We start from the raw sequence: 24936 nt of genomic DNA, 5'->3' as shown, positions 1-24936 counted from the left end.
AGCAGTGGAGAAATGATAACCTAAGAAGCAGAGATTCAAAAACAATGGTTCATTCTCCAAGATTAAGGCTCCCAATCCATTCCAGAGCATGAAGGGTCACCTGTTAACAGCAGACAGCCATTGTGCAGCTCAGGCTTCCCAACAGGGGTCATTCCTCCAGGTCACCAGCCCTGTGTTTCTGCTTACCTTCCTTACTCCACTTCCTTATGGATCACTTTGAAGAGAGTGAGTTTCTTCTTCTTGATCCTCGTATGGCCACAGCCCTACCATCACTGAATTTAAAAATGCCACTTAATGAGGCCCTGGCACAACCTCAGATATGCAGATGATACCACCCTTATGGCAGAAAGTGAAGAGGAACTCAAAAGTCTCTTGATGAAAGTGAAAGAGGAGAGTGAAAAGGTCGGCTTGAAGCTCAACATTCAGAAAACAAAGATCATGGCATCTGGTCCCATCACTTCATGGGAAATAGATGGGAAACAGTGGAAACAGTGTCAGACTTTATTTTTTTGGGCTCCAAAATCACTGCGGATGCTGATTGCAGGCATGAAATTAAAAGACGCTTACTCCTTGGAAGGAAAGTTATGACCAACCTAGATAGCATATTAAAAAGCAGAGACATTACTTTGCCAACCATGGTCCGTCTAGTCAAGGCTATGGTTTTTCCCGTGGTCATGTATGGATGTGAGAGTTGGACTGTGAAGAAAGCTGATTGCCAAAGAATTGATGCTTTTGAACTGTGGTGCTGGAGAAGACTCATGAGAGTCCCTTGTACTGCAAGGATATCCAACCAGTCCATTCTAGAGGAAATCAATCCTGCGTGTTCATTGGAAGGACTGATGCTAAAGCTGAAACTCCAATACTTTGGCCACCTCATGCAACGAATTGACTCACTGGAAAAGACTCTGATGCTGGGAGGGATTGGAGGCGGGAGGAGAAGGGGACGACAGAGAATGAGATGGTTGGATGGCATCACCGACTTGATGGACATGAGTTTGAGTGAACTCTGGGAGTTGGTGATGGACAGGGAGGTCTGACATGCTATGATTCATGGGCTCACAAAGAGTCGGACGTGACTGAGCGACTGAACTGAACTGAACTGAACTGGCACCTCCACCAAAAAGAAAAAAGAAAAGAAAGAGAGGAATGCCACTTAGGCTCTTATTTGTGTGAGGTCAGAACCATGTTCCTTCCTCATCCGTGGGTAAAGCTGAAGTAGTATCCTCCCAAGACACTGTGGAAGATTTGATGGGCACATCAATTTGCTCAAGAATGTACAAGACACATTCTTTGATGGGGGCAAGGGGAGGGATGTTAGGAATTTGGAGCAGTACCAACAACATTAACATGCTGTAGTCCTTCTCACTGAACACCTTACTTTGGTTTTCATTGTTACTTTCAAGCCTCTAAGAGGAATAAGAAGTGTGGAGGTAGAGGTGAGGATTACCACTTTAGTACAAAATTCTGATATTCTTGCCTGGAGAATCCCATGAACAGAGGAGCCTGGGGGGCTACAGTCCATGAGTGGCAAAGAGTCGGACACGACTAAAGCAACTGAGCACACAGCAACTGCACAGCAAAGGAAACCGTAGAAAAAAATGAACTGCTAACCTAAGAATGAGAGAAAGTATATGCAAGTCATATATCTGACAGGGGTTAATATCCAAAATATATAAAGGACTCATACAACTAAATATCAAAGAAAACCTGATTAAAAACTGGCAGAAGGTGCTCTGTGACAACCCAGGGGGTGGGATGGGGTGGGAGGAGGCTCAAGGGGGGGGACATACATATATCTATGGCTGATTCATGTTGCTATATGGCAGAAACCAACACAACACATTTCAAAGCAATCATCTTCCAATTAAAAACAAACTTTAAAAAATGGCAGAAGATCTGAATAGATGTTTCTCCAAAGAAGACATACAGATGGCCAACGAGTATCTGAAAAGACACTCAACATCACTAGCCATTGGTGAAATGTGAATCAAAGCCACACCTCACACCTGTTAGGACAGCTATTATCAAAAAGCCAAGAAATAACAATGTTTGTGAGGATATGAAGAAAAGGGAATCCTTGCATACTGCTAATAAGTAAAAGATTACCAAAATTGACTTCAGTTCAGTTCAGTTTAGTTCAGTCGCTCAGTTGTGTCCGACTCTTTGCGACCCCTTGAATCACAGCACACCAGGCCTCCCTGTCCATCACCAACTCCCGGAGTTCACTCATTGCTGCTGCTGCTGCTAAGTCACTTCAATCGTGTCCGACTCTGTGTGTCCCCATAGACGGCAGCCCACCAGGCTGCCCCGTCCCTGGGATTCTCCAGGCAAGAACACTGGAGTGGGTTGCCATTTCCTTCTCCAAAATAAACCAATAACTATTTAAAAATTAAAAAAGATATAGGGAGACAAACAGACTCATTCCCTGGAAAACGTAGCCACAGGTTTATTTTCAAGGTTCCTGCACCTGTTTTTTGGTGTCCACTTGGTTCAGTACCCAGTCTCAGCCTGCAGAATCGTCTCCACACCACCCACTCCGGAATCGCTGGATATTAGCCGTGGAGGGACCCTCAGGCCACTTCATTCAGTGTCCTGCTCCCACAGCACTCCAGTCCCTCTGTTTAAACACAGGCAAGAGGGAAGCTCGCTGTCAGGGCGTCTCTCCATCCCTGCTCACTCAGATGAGTAGAAAACATGGAATGCAAACATGAACCCCTAGTGGAGTCCTAGTTCAGCCCTCTGATGTGACCTGAACACACCTAACCCTCTTCTCCAGGGCAGTCTTGGACAGAGTCCCGCATCTCCTTTATAAGAACTCCCAGAAATTGCTTAGGGGTTTACAAAGCACCTTCCTTACAGGTCACCAGCAAAATGACATTCCAAAGTGGGAGGGGGATCCCACAGCTTGACATTGCTTGGGCCCTATTAACAGAAATGAGTTCTTCACTCTGTTTATTCAGAAATTGACATTAGGCATAAAACATAGGCATGACCTTTTCAGTCAGACCTTAAGGAGGAGGTGCTAAAAATAGATCCATGTCCTCAGGCCCTACAGTCAGAGCTGACACTATGAATAATCCTCCATGTTCCCTGGAGATTCAGGCAGGCAACAAGAAGGGGCCTGCAGGCCAATTTGTATGTGGGAATGCAGGGGGAGTCAGTCTTCAGTAAGGACTGGCCTTTGTCCTCCAAGAGATGAGGCAGGGCCCAGGCCCCTGGAGACCTTGTCCACTTTTGAGCCAGTGAGAAGGTGCAGAAGAGGGGAAGGTGGGGAGTGACTTGACATAGTATAATAATCATAGTTTCCCTCAATATTTGAGAATTATGAGCATGGACTTGGACTCAAATTCATTTGTGATTATATTCAAATAATGGGGGCTTCCCTGGTGGTACAGTGGATGGGAGTCTGCCTGCCAGTGCAGGGGACATGGGTTCGATCCCTGGTCCAGGAAGATTCCACACGCCACAGAGCAACTAAGCCCATGTGCCACAGCTACTAAAGCCCATAAACCTAGAGCCCGTGCTCCACAACAAGAGAAGCCCCTGCAACGAGAAGCCCCCACCCTTCATAACTAGAGAAAGCCATTGCACAGCAATGAAGATCCAGCTCAACCAAAACCAGACTTATTTTCTTAAAAAACTTTAAATAAGTCCATGTCATTGGGAAGTGGGATGACTTAATCCCACCTAAGTATTATCACTTAATAATCATAATAATTAACACTGATTGAGCCAGTCACTGGGCTTTATCTGTATTATCTCACTGAATCATCACAGCAAGCCTATAGGAGGTACTACTATTATCTTCACTTTACAGCTAAGGAGACTGAAGCTAGTAGGTAAGGTCACACTTGTCTGAGGTCACATGACTATTAAGTAATTTACTCTGATCCCATGTAACTCAGATTCTGAGCTTTTAAGCAAGAGACAAAACCAGAGAAAGAATGAATGAGGCCACCTGCCATAGTCAAGCAGTCAGAGAGCCATTCAGAGCAGAGCAGGGTCTAGACACCATTCACTCCCTCCCATACACTTCTCCTGAGAAGCGCGCAGGACAGGCCTCCTGCTGATGTGGATTCTGGGGCATCTCTGTGTCCAGGACTCTGCTGTTTACATTCTTGGCTTTACCGCAGTTGCCAACTCAAATCAGACCTGAATCCCTAGGCTCCCTTGGCCCTGCTTTCACCTACACCTTCTTGACTGAGCCGAGGAACATGAGCAGACCCCTGTCTGTGCTGAGCCCCTGGACCCTTAAAGCCAGCAGGTGTTCCCCAGAAAAACTCAACCCATCTGTTCTTCCTTGTCAGCCACCCCACTGTGCAGGTGCCGAAGAACTTGTCACCTGTGGTTTGTTATTCACTTGAGCACTAGAGAAGGAAAGCATCTTCCAGAACTAGGCCCCCAAGGTCATACACCTGACTGGTCATAGAGCTGAGTCTAGAATCCAGGTTCAAAGAATTACCCTAGTGGCCACTACCTCAAATGGATTAAAAGGTAAACAGAGGTGGAGTTTCTTGGCAAAGAGTTACCTTTAACATTGATGTTTATAACTGTGATCCTCAGAATCTCCAAAGTTGGACCAGCTAAAAATCCCTTTCTTTTGCTTTTGTTGCATTACATTAATCTGCATGATTAGATTTTGGGTAGGATGAGACTCAAATTATTTTGAATTCCTGATTTCATCCGAGGTGACAGTGGAACTTGGTGCCCCACGAATGGGCTGGGTGTCAGAGAGAGCATAGTTAGGGATTCTAATCTATTGAACACAGTCTCTGGGTCACTGAGAAGTGACCACAGGCTGCTTAAACTCACTGCCTCTCAGAGTTGAGAGGGACATTCATATTATCTGTCCATTCCTAATCACGATGACTCCTCAAACACCGTCAGGCGTACACTACTGTTATGATTTTTGGAATATCTGTGAACCACTATTATCTGTTTCGTGTGTTTCTGTAAAAGGGCTTATTTATTTTATTCACTTGTCTAAATGTAATATCTGTGAAATCACAAGATGATATCCTGGTTAATTTTTTTCTAATACGTATTAAAACCACAACTATTACAGTGTTTTAAAATTTCCCACTGGTGGTACATAAACCGCTACGGGCACATACTGCCTTATCAGTGGTATAAATGTCTTTTACACATTGTAAATACCTGAAGAGTTCATTCCTAGCTAACTCATCACACAGCACTGGAAAGACACCAAGCAGTGTAGAAGTGACCAATGGTATATACGGCAGTTTTTACTTTTTTTTTTTTCAGAAAGAACATCGTGAGGTGGTTAGAATTTTAACTCCACTACTTGTAAGTTCCTGACCACATGCCAGCTTCTCTGACTCTCTGTTTCTTCATTTGACAAGGGGACAATGATAACCCATGATTCCCATCTGACCAGGCTGTGCTCTGGGTTAAAACACATACAGAAGTATCTGGCACAGCACCTGGCACAAAGTAACCACCTAAGGAGTGTACGTTCCCTTCCTTTCCCAGGAGAGCTGAATGGCTTTATTTGTTAAGACTGTCTGGTTTATTTCCTAGAGCCACTCTAATCACTCACTGTTTTGCAGTGAATTAGGGCCAGTATTTTTCTTCAAACTTGGCTGTGAGCCTGATTATCTTTCCAAACCATAACTAGGGGACATGATCATTCTGAACATCAAGATAGAATTTGGTTTTTTCATTATTTGGCTGCATGAGGTCTTGGTTGTAGCACATGGGATTTTTGCTCTGGAATCTTTCATTATGGTACACGGGCTTCTCTTGAGTTGCGGTGCACGGGCTCAGTAGTTGCAGCACTCGGGCTTAGCTGCTCCACTGCATGTGGAATCTTAGTTCCCCAACCAGGGATCAAACCTGGGTCCCCTGCATTAGACAGCAGACCACCGGACCACCAGGGAAGTCCCAAGGCAAGATTTCTGACTGAAAAAGCAGAGCCATCACTGTTAGTTTTCTAAGTGATCCCCAAGGGCTAAGGTAGCCTGCCTTCTGAGGGCACAGAGGAGGGCAGGATGGGATTTAACCTGGGAGGCCCCAGGATGCTTGGATGCTTAAGTGGACAGAATTTCAGCAGAAAAGTATCAACCGTCACCAACACTGTCAAAAGCACTGGGGCCTTTGAACTCAGGCTCCATACTAGAAGAAACAGTAGGAAAAGTTGAGCTGGCACGCACACAGTCCTAATGAGGTGGGCTGGTGGGCAAAGCTTTACTTGCATTCATTTCACTTGTTATTATGTGGCATTAAGGAGATTTTCTGCTGAGCAGAGTGACCTTGACATGTGATTTTCTGTGTTCTCTGGGTATATGCAGAGCATTATAAGAAGTAATGATTCCCAAAGAGCCCATCTAATCTGACAATTTTCATCAGCCTCCAAAGGGAGATTTTATCTTTTGTCCATTTCTCCCATTTTTTTAGAGTGTTACTATTTAAAAAAGAGAGAACAATATCTATAACCTTCAGCCTGGTCCTTGCGAAAGTCAGAAGTGTGATATAAGAGCTCTCTCACTCATCTTTACCACCAGTCAGCATTTCTCAGCAGGTGCATTAAATAGACTCTTCAGTTCAGTTCAGTTCAGTCGCTCAGTCGTGTCCGACTCTTTGCAACCCCATGAATCACAGCACGCCAGGCCTCCCTGTCCATCACCAACTCCCGGAGTTCACTCAAACTCATGTCCATCGAATCGGTGATGCCATCCAGCCGTCTCATTCTCTGTCGTCCCCTTCTCCTCCTACCCCCAATCCCTCCTAGCATCAGACTCTTTTCCAGTGAGACTCTTATCTTTCTCTAAATCTTTGTAGTACTCTCCAGAAGCCTCATGTGAGTGTGGCCTAAACCACAGGCACTAGACTGTCAGGACCAAATAGTACTGAACCTAGGCTGTGAGATCCTGACTTGTTTCAAATGATTCTGACCATGTTAGGAAATATGGGTTGTGAAGGGCTTGGGAATAAAATTCTGATTCTGGTCATTTACCAACCTTTCTTGGTATGAGTGAAATCTACTATCCAACTTTCATCCTCAAACACCTTTTGTATCTGATACTTAAACCACTAAAGAAAAAAGGAAAGAAAACAAAAAATATTTAAATATTTTAGAGTAAAAATTAATCAAAACAGTAGCCCTCAGCACAAAATCAATACTTAACTATTCATCACTAGCAACAGTGAGACTACCAATAAGATGACAGTGCTCATTCACATTTGATGTCCCTGGATACATTCCAGTGTCTCCTAGTTTATAGTTTATGGGAGCCTGAACAGGCTATGTAGCACTGTATCACTGTTATGACAATTGAATACATCTTAATTACATTAAATTGGTTCATGGTGCTTTTCAGGTCTATTATATACTTTTACTTCTCTGTATATTCATCCTATTAATTTTTGAGAGTTTGATACTGAAACTCCAACTAAAAAAATCTTAATTTATCTAGATAAAAAATAATTGTAATATATAATGGAGCTATATGTAACCTTGTTCTTTACTTTCCAAGTCCCCTATAAATGTGTTATCATACTTTCATAATTTAAAAAAAAAAGGAAAAAAATTTTTAAAAAGATGATGGTGCTCATTAGCAAAGTCAACTGCATTGGGTTTAACAAGGATTTCAATTAAAAAGACATATAGGTTATTACAGAATATTGAAAAGAGTTCCTTAACTTTTTAAATCAACTATACTCTAATAAAAATTAAAAAAAAAACAAGAAAGACATAAATGAAAAGCCAAAGATTTGAGAATTCAATACAAATTTTAAATGTCACATGACTTTAGACTTGTCAAAATCCTGAATTTTGATACACTGCACATTTCACCTTCAACCCCATGGACTGAAGCCCACCAGGCTCCTCTGTCCATGGGATTTTCTAGGCAAGAGTACTGGAGTGGCTTGCCATTGCCTTCTCTGGCACATTTCACCTTCAAAATAAAAACATACTTAGTTTTCTAGCCCTCCAAAAGCTATTGGTACTTTTCCTCTCCACCCTGTCCCTGCTTCTCTAGAATCATTCTTTAGCAATCTTGTGAACTTCTTTCCATTCTCTTACTAAAAATTCCAACGAACTATTTCTCTCTTACACACACACACCCAACCCACACTTTTCCCCCAAACCACAGTCAATGAACTGCATTATCTACCCCAGGGAGGAAAACATTAGCATCAACAATCCAAGACAACAGAAAATGCCAACCACTGATTTTTATTTCAGAATATACTATATATATTTTGGGTATAACTGGGCCTTTCTTAATATAGTTTCTAGAATAATTTTTAGATGTACTTTTTCAATTTTTCTAGATACACACCAAGTGACAGGAGGAGAGGAACCCATATATTGGAGCATAAGCTGATAAGAATTTGAGACTTTAAATTTACCACAATGGATGCACTTGAAGTTGATTTGACAGGGGGCCAAAACATGCATGAGTAGCCATCCCTATATAAAGAGGCTGTTAACTTCCAGATCAGCTCCTAGATCTTTTTGTATTGTGTGGAACCAAGATAATGGGGGAGAAGGAAAATTAAAATCACCAAAAAGGCAATCAGTTCAGTTCAGTTCAGTCACTCAGTCGTGTCCGACTCTTTGCGACCCCATGATTCGCAGCACTCCAGGCCTCCCTGTCGATCACCAACTCCCGGAGTTCACTCAGACTCACCTCCATCGAGTTGGTGATGCCATCCATCCATCTCATTCTCTGTCGTCCCCGTCTCCTTCCGCCCCCAATCCTTCCCAGCATCAGTCTTTTCCAGTGAGTCAACTCATCACATGAGGTGGCCAAAGTATTGGAGTTTCAGTTTCAGCATCAGTCCTTCCAGTGAACAATACTGACCTACATAATGAAGAGCTGAGCAAAGGAGAGAGAGTGAAGAGATAACAGAGTACATGTGAGTTCAGTTGAGTAAAGATTTGGGAAGCAGCTTTTATGGGGGGGAGAAGAAAGACTTTGGAGCACCTACTGTGTTAGGGAGATACTTGGAGATAGAAGAAGATAGAATCTTTAAGATGAGCTGCTATGGCATTTTCAGGAGAGATAGCAAGAGTGCTTTAATTTGTTTATAATTGTTATTTGCTCGTCTGTTATTCATTGAATGGGACTCTATGCTGGACTGGACCACAAGATGATTATCCCCTCAACTTGCATGATATCAAGTGTCAATAAAGACCCAAGCCACCAGATCAGCTGTCAATCGTTGACATGCTTGTGTCTGTACGTGTGTGTGTGTGTTGTTCTTTAAACATAGTGAGCTCTCCGCTCTCTGTTAGACATTGAACTGGTTGACATCATAACTCTGCCTTTTGTTAAATAAGAATAAAAAGTATAGAGTTCATTACATAGTGTGGCAGGATATGCTTATTAAAGTTCACTGCTTAACTATAAAAATGGGCTGTTAATGCTGGTCTCAGAGACATACTGTTAGATCTAAATGGAACCTGCTAAAATATATTAAATGTAAAAGAACTATGTAAATAGCATATAGCTCATAGAACTATCTGATTGGTTCTATGGAATGGGAAGATATTCTATAATAAATATCATAGAAGTTGAGTTCAGTTCAGTTCAGAAGTTGAGTTACTTCATATTATTTGTGGAACATGGTGGTATATAACTTCGTAAGTAAATAAATACTGTTCAAATACAACAAAAAGTTTACTGCTTAATGCAGAGATAGGATTGAGGCCCGTTAGCTCCGATGGCCTCCATGCAGAATGTGCTGTACTCCCTATTCCTGACAATGAGTTCTGGGAGAGGTCCCAGCTGAAATTCCCAGGTGCACCAGCCTCAGGTTACTTTACTATAAAATCCTGGCACATGAAAACTCATTTCCCCACACAGTACATCTTAATAGCATGGCTGAGAACCACAGATATAAACTATTTGTTTGACAACCAAAGGATCCATTTGAACAAATGTCTACAGAGACTGACTCCACTGACCAAAAAAAAAAAAAAAAAAACCACCCCAAAAAGCAGGGCCAGACAGTGATGGTCAAGCTCAGTGTGGACCTTTCCAAACTCTGGGATGAGTCTTGCACACCTCTCCTGCCCAAGGGAGCTGAGGCCCAAGACTGTCTTTAAAGTATAGTGAGAAGAGCACTGGACTCAGAGCCCAGAGAACTGGATTCAATCAGAGCTCTGTCACCATCTGAAGAGGCAGCACTGGGTGGAAGGTTGTGGAAAGAAACAGACTTTGGACCTAGAAAGACTGGATTCAAGTCCCAGTTCTCTCACTTAACGCTTCTTGTGACCCTGGGAAAAGCACTTCACCTTTTGATGCTTCATTTTCCTCAACCGTAAAAAGGGATAATAATATTTACTAATCAAGATTTGTAGTAAGAACATAAGGACATGTGTAGGTGCTCAGTTAAGGTCATTTGCTGCTGTGTGGCCTTGGGCAAGTAACTTAAGAGCTCTGGACCTCAGTTTCCTTATTTGTAAAGCAATAGAGGTGGATGATATCATTTCAAGGACTTTTGACAACAGAGAATTTAAGAAAGATGTCAAATCTTGGCACAGCATAGTAAACATAAGGAACAAGCAGCTCAGCATGAGACAGCATGGGATGTTGATTCAATTTTCCCAGAAGGGTCAAGGTGGAGGAGGCAGCAGAGACCAAGCTGATTGGAAAGGCGGTCGTCACCCAGGCATCTAAGTAGACCTTCCCCAGTCAGCTGGGCACGTGCAGCAGCTCTCACTCTCCTCACAAAGGCGAGCCCCACAAACTGAACCAATGAAGAGAAAGGAAAAGAATGCTAAGAACAGAAGAAGTCTTAATCTAGAAGAACGGGACTGACGGACCTATTTGCAGGGCAGTACCAGAGACACAGATGTTAAGAACAGCCTTGTGGGCATGGCAGGGGAAGGACAGCGCGGAACGAATGCAGATGGTGGCATCGCCGTGTAACACTAGCATGAGTAAAATAGATAGCTAGCAGGAAGCTGCTATAAGCACAGGGAGCTCAGCTCGCTGCTCTGTGACCACCAGAGGGCTGGGATGGGATGGGGCAGGGGAGGGAAGCTCACGAGGGAGGGGATATCTGTATACTGATTCATGTTGTTGTATAGCAGAAACCAATACAACATTGATGAAATTATCCTTCAATCAAAAATAAATTTTAAGACCAAAAATCTTAAATTTCAATAAAAAGAAATTTTAAAATGGAACAAAAGGCAAACTGACCTAAGACTAGGTTCTGACACTGGTTCTGTCACTAGCCTGATTTCCACTTTTGCTTTGGATAGTCAGGAAGCTCATAGCCAAAGTCATTGTTCATTTTTAATTGACCCTATAAAAGTTATATATTGTCACTATAATTCCACTCCCCCTTTAACCTGGCCATTTTACTTTAACTTGTTCCCCATCATACCCTCACTTTTATTTGAGAGTTCCCTATTCCACTGTACCTATCCTTTCAATCCACTTGAAATCCTTCGTGAAACAAGACAGGGTATAAATAAATAGAAATCATTTTGTCAGTCAAGTACCTTGCACATCATTTCTCTATGTATAAAGTAAGAGCTTAGGACCCAAGGTCCGATCTCTTTCAGCTCTAAATCTGTTCTTCTAACCCTTTATTTCTAAAACTCCAAGTCCATCTTAGGTTGCCCTTTAGAGCCTTGACTATGTATATCCACTAGGCGTTCCACTAATACCCTAGAATAGGATGACTCTGAGATCAGTCCTGGGTGTTCATTGGAAGGACTGATGCTAAAGCTGAAACTCCAATACTTTGGCCACCTCATGAGAAGAGTTGACTCACTGGAAAAGACTCTGATGCTGGGAAAGGTTGGGGGCAGGAGGAGAAGGGGACGACAGAGAACGAGATGGCTGGATGGCATCACCGACTCGATGGACATGAGTTTGAGTGAACTCTGGGAGTTGGTGATGGACAGGGAGGCCTGGCGTTCTGTGAATCATGGGGTCGCAAAGAGTCGGACACGACTAAGCGACTGAACTGAACTGAACAGTTGGATGGGGATTAACATTTATATAGAACCTACCATCTTGCGTTTGAAATGATCTCACTCTGGTCTTCAGTAATCCTGTGTGATAAGGGAAGCAGGGACATGTCTCCATTTTATAGACGAGGAAACAGAAATATAAAGATTAAGTGACTAGCTCTCAGTCTCGTAAGTAACGATTGACACCGGGACTCAAACTCTGATTTTCTGACTCTGAACTCTCCAATCTCCCAGCCTCATGAAAGATCCCTCCAGCTCCCACTGGATGCTTCCGGGCCATACATCTCCCAGGACAGCCTCTTTGATATGACATTCTGGAGAATTTTCCACTCCAGGACAGTGGCATATCACAGAATTGGTCTTATTCCTCTTTGGCATGACAGACTTTTAATGTTTGAAACAGTAATCCTATAACCTTTAAATCTTTATTCCGGCCAAACATCAGAGTCAAATCATGCAGGGCTGTTTGACCCGTTAGACCCATCCAAGCTACACAAAAGCAAACTGAAATTAATAAACATTTAGTTAACTGCCTGCAAAATGTGACGTTATGTCAACTTCATTAATTACTCCATTTATTATTCATAAAAATTTCATTACATATAAGAATAATTTATGAATTCTATTCTTTCATAATAATTCTTGAGTAGGCACATGATAAGAAGACAAAAGCAACTGTAAAGGCAAGACAGTATTCATAAGCAAATCATTTTAAAAGCAAAATTACAAAAATACTTTCAGTAATTTTACAGAAAATTTTACATTTAATTGATACGTGGGTGCACTGTAGCATGTTTGGTCTAAGTGATGAAGCCTCTGAAAGAATTTGTGGAAAGTTTAAAATGGCCCTGAAGTCTCCCCTTGCCTAAATTTCTGCATGCAAATCAACGGGATATGGCTTTTTAGTCACATGGCTCCCTGTGACCTAAGAGTTTATGTACTTTCTTTCAGTTGCTGGATTTGCCCAGTAAACTGAACCTCATTGGTTTGAAAGAAAATGAAGGTGCTGGGGAGCAACTGCCACAGCATCACCAACACAGCTTCTGGTGTGCCAGAGATGGCAGATAACTAAGAATTCTAAAGTACCTTGGGGCTCCCCTGGGGTCCACTGTCTAAGACTACAAGCTCCCAATGCAGGGGGCCTGGGTTTGATCCATGGCCAGGAAACTAGATCCCACATGCCACAACTATAGATCCCACATGCCACAGCAAAGATCCTGCACACAGCCATAGCCAAAAAAAAGGACCCCTTCCCCACCATAGGAAGCGTCTTCTCTGTGCACCCAGTCAAACCTATTCCAAATGTGATGAAACGTTGCACTAGGAGAAATGCAAACAATGACAAAACAGCATGCATGTTGCCAAGGGCATGGTTTTAATTGCCTCAAGGAATCTTGGGGTATACTGGCAGGATCCTAAAAACACTGTAGGCTAAACATCATCTTGTATCTAAAGATACTGCTGTTAAACTTCTTGCATTCAAGCAGTAAGCGCACATCAAAAATGGGCAGTTCTTTAAAGGCTCAGAAGTTCTGAGTGCTGCCTTCACAGAACTTAGATGAGACCATCTGGCATGAAGTCTTTACTTTCAGAGCCTCCAGAAGCCACCAAGGAGGAAAGCTAACAGGACCAGCTTGTGAATCCCAAGGGCTGGTAATGATGCCAAACCTGCTTCCTGGAGGGTTGAACCTGTGACCGTTGGCTTTAGTCCCAGGTCCCTGGAAGTCCTGAGGATCTGAATTCCTGAAACAACATTTGGAGAGTAACTGATGAAGTCACAGCCAATTCTAGAACGGTTACTCTGTCTGGGAAAGAAAAGCTGGAACTTTATTTAGATTTTAAAGGCACTTCCTGGGTCCCTCTTACTGAGGCAGGAAATAAAGCAAGTTCCTGAGAGAGGAAGGAGAGTGGAGAGGGGACCGTGCAACAAGAAGGTGTGTAGAAAAGGCTTCCACTCAAAGGCACTCCACGTTCTCAGAGGTAGTCGTCTGAGGTCTGATCTGTGAGAGTATAACCTTTCTCACTCTCTGTATCAGAATGGATCAGTGTCCTTGTTGTTGTTTAGGCACTCAGTTGTCTCAAACTCTGTGACCCCATGAACCGCAGCACGCCAGGCTTCCCTGTCCATCACCAAATCCCGGAGCTTGCTCAAACTCATGTCCATAGATTCAGTGGACAACCAACCATCTCATTCTCTGCCACCCTCTTCTCCTCCCACCTTCAATCTTTGCCAGCATCAGGGTCTTTTCCAATGAGTCAGCTCTTCGCGTCAGGTGGCCAAAGTATTGGAGCTTCAGCTTCAGCACTCCTTCCAGTGAACACTCAGGACTGATCTCCTTTAGGATGGACTGGTTGGATCTCTTTGCAGTCCAAGGGACTCTCAAGAGTCTTCTCCAACACCGCAGTTCAAAAGCATTAATTCTTCAGCACTCAGTTTTCTTTATAGTCCAACTATCATATACATACATGACTACTGGAAAAACCATAGCCTTGACTAGATGGACCTTTGTTGACAAAGTAATGTCACTGCTTTTTAATACCATCTAGGTTGGTCATAACTTTCCTTTCGAGGAGTAAGCGTCTTTTAATTTCATGGCTGCAATCACCATCTGCAGTGATTCTGGAGCACAAAAAAATAAAGTCAGCCACTGTTTCCCCATTTATTTGTCATGAAGTGATGGGACTGGATGCCATGATCTTAGTTTTCTGAATGTTGAGCTTTAAGACAACTTTGTCACTCTCCTCTTTCACTTTCATCAGGAGGCTCTTTAGTTCTTTTTCACTTTCTTCCATAAGGGTGGTGTCATCTGCATATCTGAGGTTATTGATATTTCTCTCGGCAATCCTGATTCCAGCTTGTGCTTCCTCCAGCCCAGCGTTTCTCATGATGTACTCTGCATATAAGTTAAATAAGCAGGGTGAAAATATACAGCCTTGACGTACTTCTTTTCCTATTTGGAACCAGTCTGTTGTTCCACGTCCAGTTCCAACTGTTGCTTTCTGATCTGCATACAGGTTCTCAAGAGGCAGATCAGGTGGTCTGGTATTCCCATCTCTTTCAGAATTTTCCACAGTTTGTTGTGATCCACACAATCAAAGGCTTTGGCATAGTCAATAAAACATAAATAGATGTTTTTCTGGAACTCTCTTACATTTTCGATGATGCAGCGGATGTTGGCAATTTGATCCTGGTTCCTCTGTCTTTTCTAAAATTAGATTGAACATCTGGAAGTTCATGGTTCACGTATTGCTGAAGCCTGGCTTGGAGAATTTTTGAGCATTACTTTACTAGTGTGTGAGATGAGGCAATTGTGCGGTAGTTTGAGCATTCTTTGGCATTCCTTTCTTTGGGATTGGAATGAAAACTGACCTTTTTCAGTGCTGTGGCCACTGCTGAGTTTTCCAAATTTGCTGGCATCCTGAATGCAGCACTCTCACAGCATCATCTTTTAGGATTTGAAATAGCTCAACTGGAATTCTATCACCCCCACTAGCTTTGTTCGTAGTGATGCTTCCTAAGGCCCACTTGACTTCGCATTACAGGATGCCTGACTCTAGGTGAGTGATCACACCATTGTGATTATCTCAGTCATGAAGATATTTTTTGTACAGTCTTCTGTGTATTCTTGCCACTTCTTAATATCTTCTGCTTCTGTTAGGTCCCTCCCATTTCTGTCCTTTATTGAGCCCATCTTTGCATGAAATGTTTCCTTGGTATCTCTAATTTTCTTGAAGAGATCTCCAGTCATTCCCATTCTATTATTTTCCTCTATTTCTTTGCACTGATCACTGAGGAAGGCTTTCTTATCTCTCCTTGCTATTCTTTGGAACTCTGCATTCAAATGGGTATATTTTTCCTTTTCTCCTTTGCTTTTTACTTCTCTTCTTTTCTCAGCTATTTGTAAGGCCTCCTCAGACAAGCATTTTGCCTTTTTTGCATTTCTTTTCCTTGGGAATTGTCTTGATCACTGCCTCCCGTACAATGTCATGAACTTCTGTCCATAGTTCTTCAGGCACTGTCTACCAGATCTAATCTCTTGAATCTATTTGTCACTTCCACTGTATAAGTCTAAGGGATTTGATTTAGATCATCCCTGAATGGTCTAGTAGTCTTCCCTGCTTTCTTCAATTTAAGTCTGAATTTGGCAATAAGAAGTTCATGATCTGAGCTACAGTCAGCTCCCAGTCTTGTTTTTGCTGACTGTATAGAGGTTCTCCACCTTAGGCTAAAAATAATATAATCAATCTGATTTCAGTATCGACCATCTAGTGATGTCCATGTGTAGAGTTTTCTCTTGTGTTGTTGGAAGAGGGTATTTGCTATGACCAGTGTGTTCTCTTGGCAAAACTCTGTTAGCCTTTGCCTGCTTCATTTTGTACTCCAAGGCCAAATTTGCCTGTTACTCCAGGTATCTCTTGACTTCCTACTTTTGCATTCCTGTCCCCTCTGATGAAAAGGACATATGTTTTTGGTGTTAGTTCTAGCAGGTCTTGTAGGTCTTCATAGAACCTTTCAACTTCAGCTTCTTCAGCATTATTGTTTGGGGTGTAGACTTGGATTATTGTGATCTTGAATGGTTTGCCTTGAAAATGAACAGAGATCATTCTATCATCATTTTTGAAACTGCACTCAAGAATTGCTGTTGTAACCCTCTTACACTGTTGGTGGGAATGCAAACTAGTACAACCACTACAGAGAAAAGTGTGGAGATTCCTTTAAAAACTGGAAATAGAAATGCCATACAATCCAGCAATCCCACTGAGGGGCATACACACTGAGGAAACCAGAATTGAAAGAAACACGTGTACCCCAATGTTTATTGCAGCACTGTTTACAATAGCTAGGACATGGAAGTAACCTGGATATCCATGAGCAGACGAGTGGGTAAGGAAGCTGTGGCACATATACACAATGGAATATAACTCAGCTATAAAAAAGAGAACACATTTGAATCAGTTTTCATGAGGTGAATGAAATTGGAGCCTATTATTCAGAGTGAAGTAATTCAGAAAGAGAAACACCAATACAGTATATTAACACATATATGTGGAATTTAGAATGATGGTAACGATAACCCTACATGCAAGACAGCAAAAGAGAAACAGATGTAAAGAACAGGCTTTTGGACTCTGTGGGAGAAGGTGAGGGTGGGATGATTTGAGAGAACAGCATTGAAACATGTATATTACCATCTGTTAAATCGATGCCCAGTGCGAGTTCAATGCATAAAGCAGGGCACTCAAAGCTGGTGCTCTGGGACAACCCAGAGGAATGGGGTGGGGAGGGGTGTAGGAGAGGGTTCAGGATGGGGGACACATGTGCACCCCTGACTGATTCATGTCGATGTATGGCAAGAACCACCACAATATTGTAAAGTAATTAGCCTCCAATTAAAATAAATGAATTTTTAAAAAAACAAAGGTTTTAATTACCCTCATGGACCAACACCACCTGGAATAGCAGTAAAGCAGGGAATCGGTTCAGCCAATGTTCCTGTCACCCCTTCTACCGCACTGTTGCCCTGGGCTATCTCTTCCTGGGAATCTCGATCACACATTCTACAGTCACATCAAGTTGCAGTTCTGGTGCAAAGAAAGAAAATGTGATAGACAATAAATACCCTATGGCTCTTCATGTAGTGAATGCTGAATCTGACCTTTCCACTGGAATTAAGTTGAAGTAATTTAGCTCATTGGTGCATACAAGACAGGAAGAAAAAATGTAGCTTATGAAACCATATTTATTTTCTACTAATCTGACAACAATATCCCTCATCCAGGTTAAAACACTCAAAACCAAGACTCACAGTCACCTGCAGGCATATGACTGATTGGAAAGAGGCATTCCTGATTGATGACATTGATTCTTTAAAGGATAATACCAGGAGACAGGGCTTCCCTTGCAGCTCAGTTGGTAAAAGAATCCGGCTATAAGGCAGGAGACCCAGGCTAGATTCCTGGGTTGGGAAGATCCCCTGGAGAAGGAAATGGCAACCCACTCCAGTATTCTTGCCTGGAGAATCCCATGGATTGTAGCCTGCCACCTTCTCTGTCCATGGGGTCGCAAGAGTCGGTCACAACTTAGCGACTAAACCACGACCGCACCAGGAGACAGATTGCCTGCTCTCTTATTAACAGATCTCAAAGTAAGGCTTCTCTTGTCTATGACCAAAGACTGGTTTCTCTGAATTTTGCAAAACTGCTAAGGTCTAACTCAAATCCCTCCAAAACATCATCTCATCCTTACTCTCTTATGCTACCTTCAGTGATATTAAATTTTAAAAGTAAAATATACATCATTTATATAATATACCATAACAACCAAGAGTCTGATTTAGCATTTTAAAATTATATAGTTATTTTTAAATTGGCTATTTTGTGGTCGGCTCTATATTCACTGCAAGGTGTATCTCACTTTGTGAAGAAGGTTCACTTTTAAAATGAATCTTTCCCCTCTGACATTCATATAAAACCAGTTACAAGACAGAAGAAAATTGCCTTTAATGAAGCAGAAATCTTTTCTTTTTTTCCATTTTTATCAAGTTTAAGATAACATGGATTTTAAATATTCTTATTTTCTATAACTCTAAGAAAGAAAAAAGAAAGTGAAGTCACTCAGTCGTGTCCAACTCTTTGCGACCCCATGGACTGTGCCTACCACGTTCCTCTGTCCATAGGATTTTCCAGGCAAGAATACTGGAGTGGGTTGCCATTTCCTTCTCCACAGAAATCTTTTCTAAATTACACATTTAAAGGAGAATTTTTTAAATAAAATAATAAAAATACACATACAAAATCTAAAGTTTCTTTTGTTTGGAAGAATAACGTCTAGAGTTAAAAAGAAAACAGCAATTATAGCTTAAGAACAGAACATCCTAGACTAAAAATTCATTCAGCTTTTATCAAATCTCCTTGTCATCGTTTTACAAGCAAATAACAGGAAACTCTCCTTGGGCGCTCAGACCTTGTTTCCTAGCAATTGATGGGGGCTGCAGGCTCTTAGGAATAAGCAGTTGAGCTTAACCTGAGAAGAGTGGAAACAGGTTCCAAATGCGAAAGGGAGTATTACGAGATTGATAGAAAGTTCTGAAAAAGCGGCACTCCCTCTTTGTGTTCATAGTATTACCTGTTACCCAACTAAAAGTTAGGCTTTAGACACTGCATAATAATTTCTTTAATCAACCAGAATACATATATATATAAATAAAATATATATATATATATAAAGGTCGAGAAGGGGGAAGACTCAAAGGATGAGGAAAAAGTAAGTTTAGTAAAAGGAGCCCAAAATGTAGAGTGTTGTAAATCAGGCTGTAGAGTGGCCAGGAGTTCAGTACCTTAGCCAAAGATACTAGTAACAGGTGCGTATGTACTTACACAGTGCTGTGCTAAGTCGCTTCAGTTGTGTCTGGCTCTGTAGCCCGCCAGGCTCCTCTGTCCACGGGATTCTCCAGGCAAGAATCCTGGAGGGTTGCCATGTCCTTCTCCAGGGGATCTCCCCAACCCAGGGATCAGACCCACATCTCTTTTGTCTCCAGCATTGGCAGGCGGGTTACCACTAGCGCCACCTGGGAAGCCCACTCACACAGACACACATGTAAATAACAATGCAGTGACAGCATCATGACTTTGCTAAGGGTTGGGATGAGAATAGAAGGAATACAGACTTGCATATGCAGCTTATTTGAATCAGGTAAAAACAAAGGAAATTCACCAAACTTTGCCTGTGGTTCTTTCGAGGGCGGGTGCATGATAGTGGATGGTTTGTCTTCACAATTTCTCGTATTTTTCTAATTTTTATAGTGAGTATGCATCTCTGACTTCCACATATGATAAAAGAAAACATTTCGCTTAAAGAGAGAAAAAGTTTGAGATCAAGCAACAGCAGACAAAGGGCAATTTCCCTGAGAAGAGAAAAGTACTCATCCCCATGAACCTGGGGGTGGAGGTAGTGAAGAGGACATACATTAACACCCACCTGGGAGGCTGCAGCTGAAGTGAGGTCCAGGTCGGGCTTAAAGGCTGCTCTCAGGACAACACAAAGCAGGGGCTATAAAGGCGATGGACTAGTTAGTGAAGCTCGGTAGTTCTAATGTATACTGGTGCCTCTGAATGTAATAAAATGTGATAAAAAGGCCTCACAGTGTAAAAAATAGACTTTGGACCTAAATTACTAACTGAATGTGCCAACTCAAGACCCATTCATAACCATCCCCAAAGTGCCATTTAGAGGGGACATCTCCTAATGCCAGTGGGAAAGGCCATGGCAAAGGCACCTCGGGAGCTGATTGGTAGGCACCCAGAGCCAGTTACTAGAACATGTGGCCCAGATCAACAGCTTCCAACCCACAATCACACAGCAGGAGCAATAGAATCCCAAAGGCAGACCCAGGTGAGGAGCGGAAGAGACCCTGTAGAGGGCTCAGTGTGAAAGCTGCCATCCATTCCTTCTTTTCCCAGCCACTGCAATAAAATCCAAGATTTGACATCTGAGAGTGATCTCTAAGGGGTGTACAGGAAGATAAGAGGGATGGACTGATGAGAGGGAACTAGTTCATGTATGTTGGTTCCCAGCCTTTTTCTTCCTTCTGACACTTCTGAGAATTCCATCTTGACACTCCTCACTCTATCTCCCAGCTGGGGATGGTCCTGCTTTGCTAAATAAACTCTTTGGAGGCCTTGCAATTCAGAGGAAAGGAGCTGGTGAGGATGCAAGGGGCATGGGGGCAAGAGCTGGTGGGATGATCTGGGGATCATGTTGGAGGGAAGCTGGTGAGGGAGATGGCAGAGCTGCTTCAGTGTAATGGAAACAGATGGAAGAGAAAAGGAGATGTTAAAGATACATGACTGTGGTCTCCTTATCTCCCCTTGCAGAGTTCAAGAAAGGCAAGTTAAGGGCTGAGACCTTTGGAAACTACTTTTAAATGCTGGACTGTATTATTTTAACCACAAAGTGCTCTGAGACTGCCCCTTGAGAGCACAGGCTTTAAAAAGATTTCATGTCAGTGAGACCTTGTTCCTATAAGGACCTTGGGGCTCAGGTGTACAGCTAACAAGCATCTAATAAAACCACAGCAACCTTTACGTCCTCATGTTCTTGTGTGTTTTGGCTAAAATAAGGGTCTTTAGCCCTTACTGTTTCCCCCTGGGGTTTTTTCCTAACAGAATTGTCCCTGAAGCTCCTAACTCTGAAAGCTGTTCAAATTTCTCTGACAGTACAGCAGGTATAAAAGCACATCGCGTTGGAAATGACAGGGGGAAAAAATGATAATATCTTCCATAAGCTTGAGCTGTACAGAAATGTCTACTCCAGGCATGTTTTAAAGGTTGAATGACCAAATGTGAAATATTCTTTGCATCTAGAGTTTGATGCTTGACAATTTCATAACCTGGTGCTCTCTAATGAAAATAAGACTCCATTTAATGCAATCAATTGTATTTAGCATAAGCAGTAGGAGAAAGGAGCCATTTTATTGAATGTACAGCAAGATAGGGCTACTGATCTTATACGCATAGTCATTCATAGACATATACATAAAAATGCATACTGGGACCTGCTAGGTGTCATGAGAACCCATAGTAAATAGTCAAAAGCGAAATGGTGATAAACGACTTTCCTGATGTAGTACAGAAATGTCACTGCCATAGCACAATCTAGGACAAAGAAATCTATTTGCATTTGGCATTCTTTTTCTGTGGGAGGGTTACGACGGAAGTGTCAATGTGGGGGGTTGTGTGCAAAGATCCCACCTCAGGGGCACACAGTATTGAAGTTGATTGTACAGAGACAACAAAACAGCAGAGCTGGGCTTTTGCAAAGGGTGAAGACAAAGCACTTACAAGTGGCAGATGGTGGAAAAGGACTCCCTGCCTCTAAGCATCTCTCAACCTCCAAACCTCTCCTGTTTTTCCCTCTTGGTTTTAGGTACTGAGGGCTGCTATTCAAGCAATGGTCTTTGAAGAAATAATAATCTTTTGAATTATATTGTCTTTTAGAAGCACATCCGCTGGATCATCAAAAAAGCAAGAGAGTTCCAGAAAAACATCTATTTCTCTTTTATTGACTATGCCAAAGCCTTTGATTGTGTGGATCACAATAAACTGTGGAAAATTCTGAAAGAGCTGGGAATATCAGACTACCTGACCTGCCTCTTGAGAAACCTGTATACAGGTCAGAAAGCAACAGTCAGAACTGGACATGGAACAACAGACTGGTTCCAAATAGGAAAAGGAGTACATCAAGGCTGTATATTGTCACCCTGCTTATTTAACTTCTATGCAGAGTACATCATGAGAAACACCGGGCTGGAAGAAGCACAAGCTGGAATCAAGATTGCCAGGAGAAATATCAATAGCCTCAGATATGCAGATGACACCACCCTTATGGCAGAAGGTGAAGAGGAACTCAAAAGCCTCTTGATGAAAGTGAAAGAGGAGAGTGAAAAGGTTGGCTTGAAGCTCAACATTCAGAAAACAAAGATCATGGCATCTGGTCCCATTGCTTTATGGGAAATAGATGGAGAAAAAGTGGAAACAGTGTCAGACTTTATTTTTTTGGGCTCCAAAATCACTGCAGATGGTTACTGCAGCCATGAAATTAAAAGACGCTTACTCCTTGGAAGGAAAGTTATGACCAACCGAGATAGCATATTAAAAAGCAGAGACGTTACTTTGGCAACAAAGGTCCATCTAGTCAAGGCTATGGTTTTTTCAGTGGTCATGTATGGATGTGAGAGTTGGACTGTGAAGAAAGCTGATCAGTCGCTCAGTCTGTAGGGTTTTGAACTGTGGTGCTGGAGAAGACTCTTGAGAATCCCTTGGACTGCAAGGAGATCCAACCAGTCCATCCTAAGGGAGATCAGTCCTGAGTGTTCATTGGAAGGACTGATGCTGAAGCTGAAACTCCAATACTTTGGCCACCTCATGTGAAGAGTTGACTCATTGGAAAAGACCCTGACGCTGGGAGGGATTGAGGGCAGGAGGAGAACGGGATGACAGAGGATGAGATGGCTGGATGGCATCACCAACTTGATGGACATGAGCTTGGGTAAACTCCGGGAGTTGGTTATGGACAGGAAGGCCTGGTGTCCTGTGATTCATGGGGTCACAAAGAGTTGGACACGACTGAGCGACTGAACTGAACTGGCTTAAATTAATTTTTCACATCAACAAATCAGACACTAGTAAAGAGAAGGATTAGGGTTCAAACTGGATCAGGTTTGAAGAGGTAAATGATCAGGAATTCAACAAAGAAGGTGCAAAGAGCTGGGTCCAGAACACCCCTTCACACCCACAGCTTTCAGGAGGATCGGCCTGAAACCATCAACTGAGTATCAAGGCCTCAAATGGGGAACAAAACCCTACAGTAAACAGCTGGAGAGGAACATTAGATTAGGGCTTTATCTTGAATGAAAACTGACCTTTTCCAGTCCTATGGCCACTGCTGAGTTTTCCAAATTTGCTGGCATATTGAGTGCAGCACTTTCACAGCATCCTCTTTCAAGATTTGAAATAGCTCAACTGGAATTCCATCACCTCCACTAGCTTTGTTTGTAGTGATGCTTTCTAAGGCCCACTTGACTTCACATTCCAAGATGTCTGGCTCTAGGTCAGTGATCACACCATCATGATTATCTAGGTCATGAAGATCTTTTTTGTACAGTTCTTCTGTGTATTCTTGCCACCTCTAATTAATTAATATCTTCAGCTCCTGTTAGGTCCCTACCATTTCTGTCTTTTATCGAGCCCATCTTTGCATGAAATGTTCCCTTGGTATCTCTAACTTTCTTGAAGAGATCTCTAGTCTTTCCCATTCTGTTGTTTTCCTCTATTTCTTTGCATTGATGGCTGAGGAAGGCTTTCTTATCTCTCCTTTCTATTCTTTGGAACTCTGCATTCAGATGCTTATCTTTCCTTTTCTCCTTTGCTTTTCGCCTCTCTTCTTTTCACAGCTATTTGTAAGGCCTCCTCAGACAGCCATTTTGCCTTTTTGCATTTCTTTTCCATGGGGATGGTCTTGATCCCTCTCTCCTATACAATGTCATGAACCTCCGTTCATAGTTCATCAGACACTCTGTCTATCAGATCTAGTCCCTTAAAACTATTTCTCACTTCCACTGTATAATCATAAGGGATTTGATTTAGGTCATATCTGAATGGTCTAGTGGTCTTCCCTACTTTCTTCAATTTAAGTCTGAATTTGGCAATAAGGAGTTCATGATCTGAGCCACAGTCAGCTCCTGGTCTTGTTTTTGCTGACTGTATAGAGCTTCTCCATCTTTGGCTGCAAATAATATAATCAATCAGATTTTGGTGTTGACCATCTGGTGATGTCCATGTGTAGTCTCTTGTGTTGTTGGAAGAGGGTGTTTGCTATGACCAGTGTGTTCTCTTGGCAAAACTCTGTTAGCCTTTGCCCTGCTTCATTTTGTACTCCATGGCCTAATTTGCCTGTTACTCCAGGTATCTCTTGACTTCCTACTTTTGCATTCCAGTCCCTTATGATGAAAAGGACATCTTTTTTTTGGTGTTAGTTCTAGAAGGTCTTGTAGGTCTTCATAGAACCATTCAACTTCAGCTTCTTCAGCATTATTGTTTGGGGCGTAGACTTGGATTATTGTGATCTTGAATGGTTTGCCTTGGAAATGAACAAAGATCATTCTGTTGTTTGTGAGATTGCACCCAAGTAAAACAAGGTCCGTCTAGTCAAGGCAATGGTTTTTCCCGTGGTCATGTATGGATGTGAGAGTTGGACTGTGAAGAAGGCTGATCGCTGAAGAATTGATGCTTTTGAACTGTGGTGCTGGAGAAGACTCTTGAGAGTCCCTTGGACTGCAAGGAGATCCAACCAGTCCATTCTAAAGGAGATCAATCCTGGGTGTTCATTGGAGGGACTGATGCTAAAGCTGAAACTCCAATACTTTGGCCACCTCATGCGACGAGTTGACTCACTGGAAAAGACTCTAATGCTGGGA

Source organism: Moschus berezovskii, chromosome 7, assembly GCF_049115385.1.
Source record: "Moschus berezovskii isolate FMDL1 chromosome 7, NW_MosBer_1.0, whole genome shotgun sequence".
In the NCBI taxonomy this organism is placed as follows: domain Eukaryota; kingdom Metazoa; phylum Chordata; class Mammalia; order Artiodactyla; family Moschidae; genus Moschus; species Moschus berezovskii.
Note: the sequence above shows the minus strand (reverse complement) of the source record.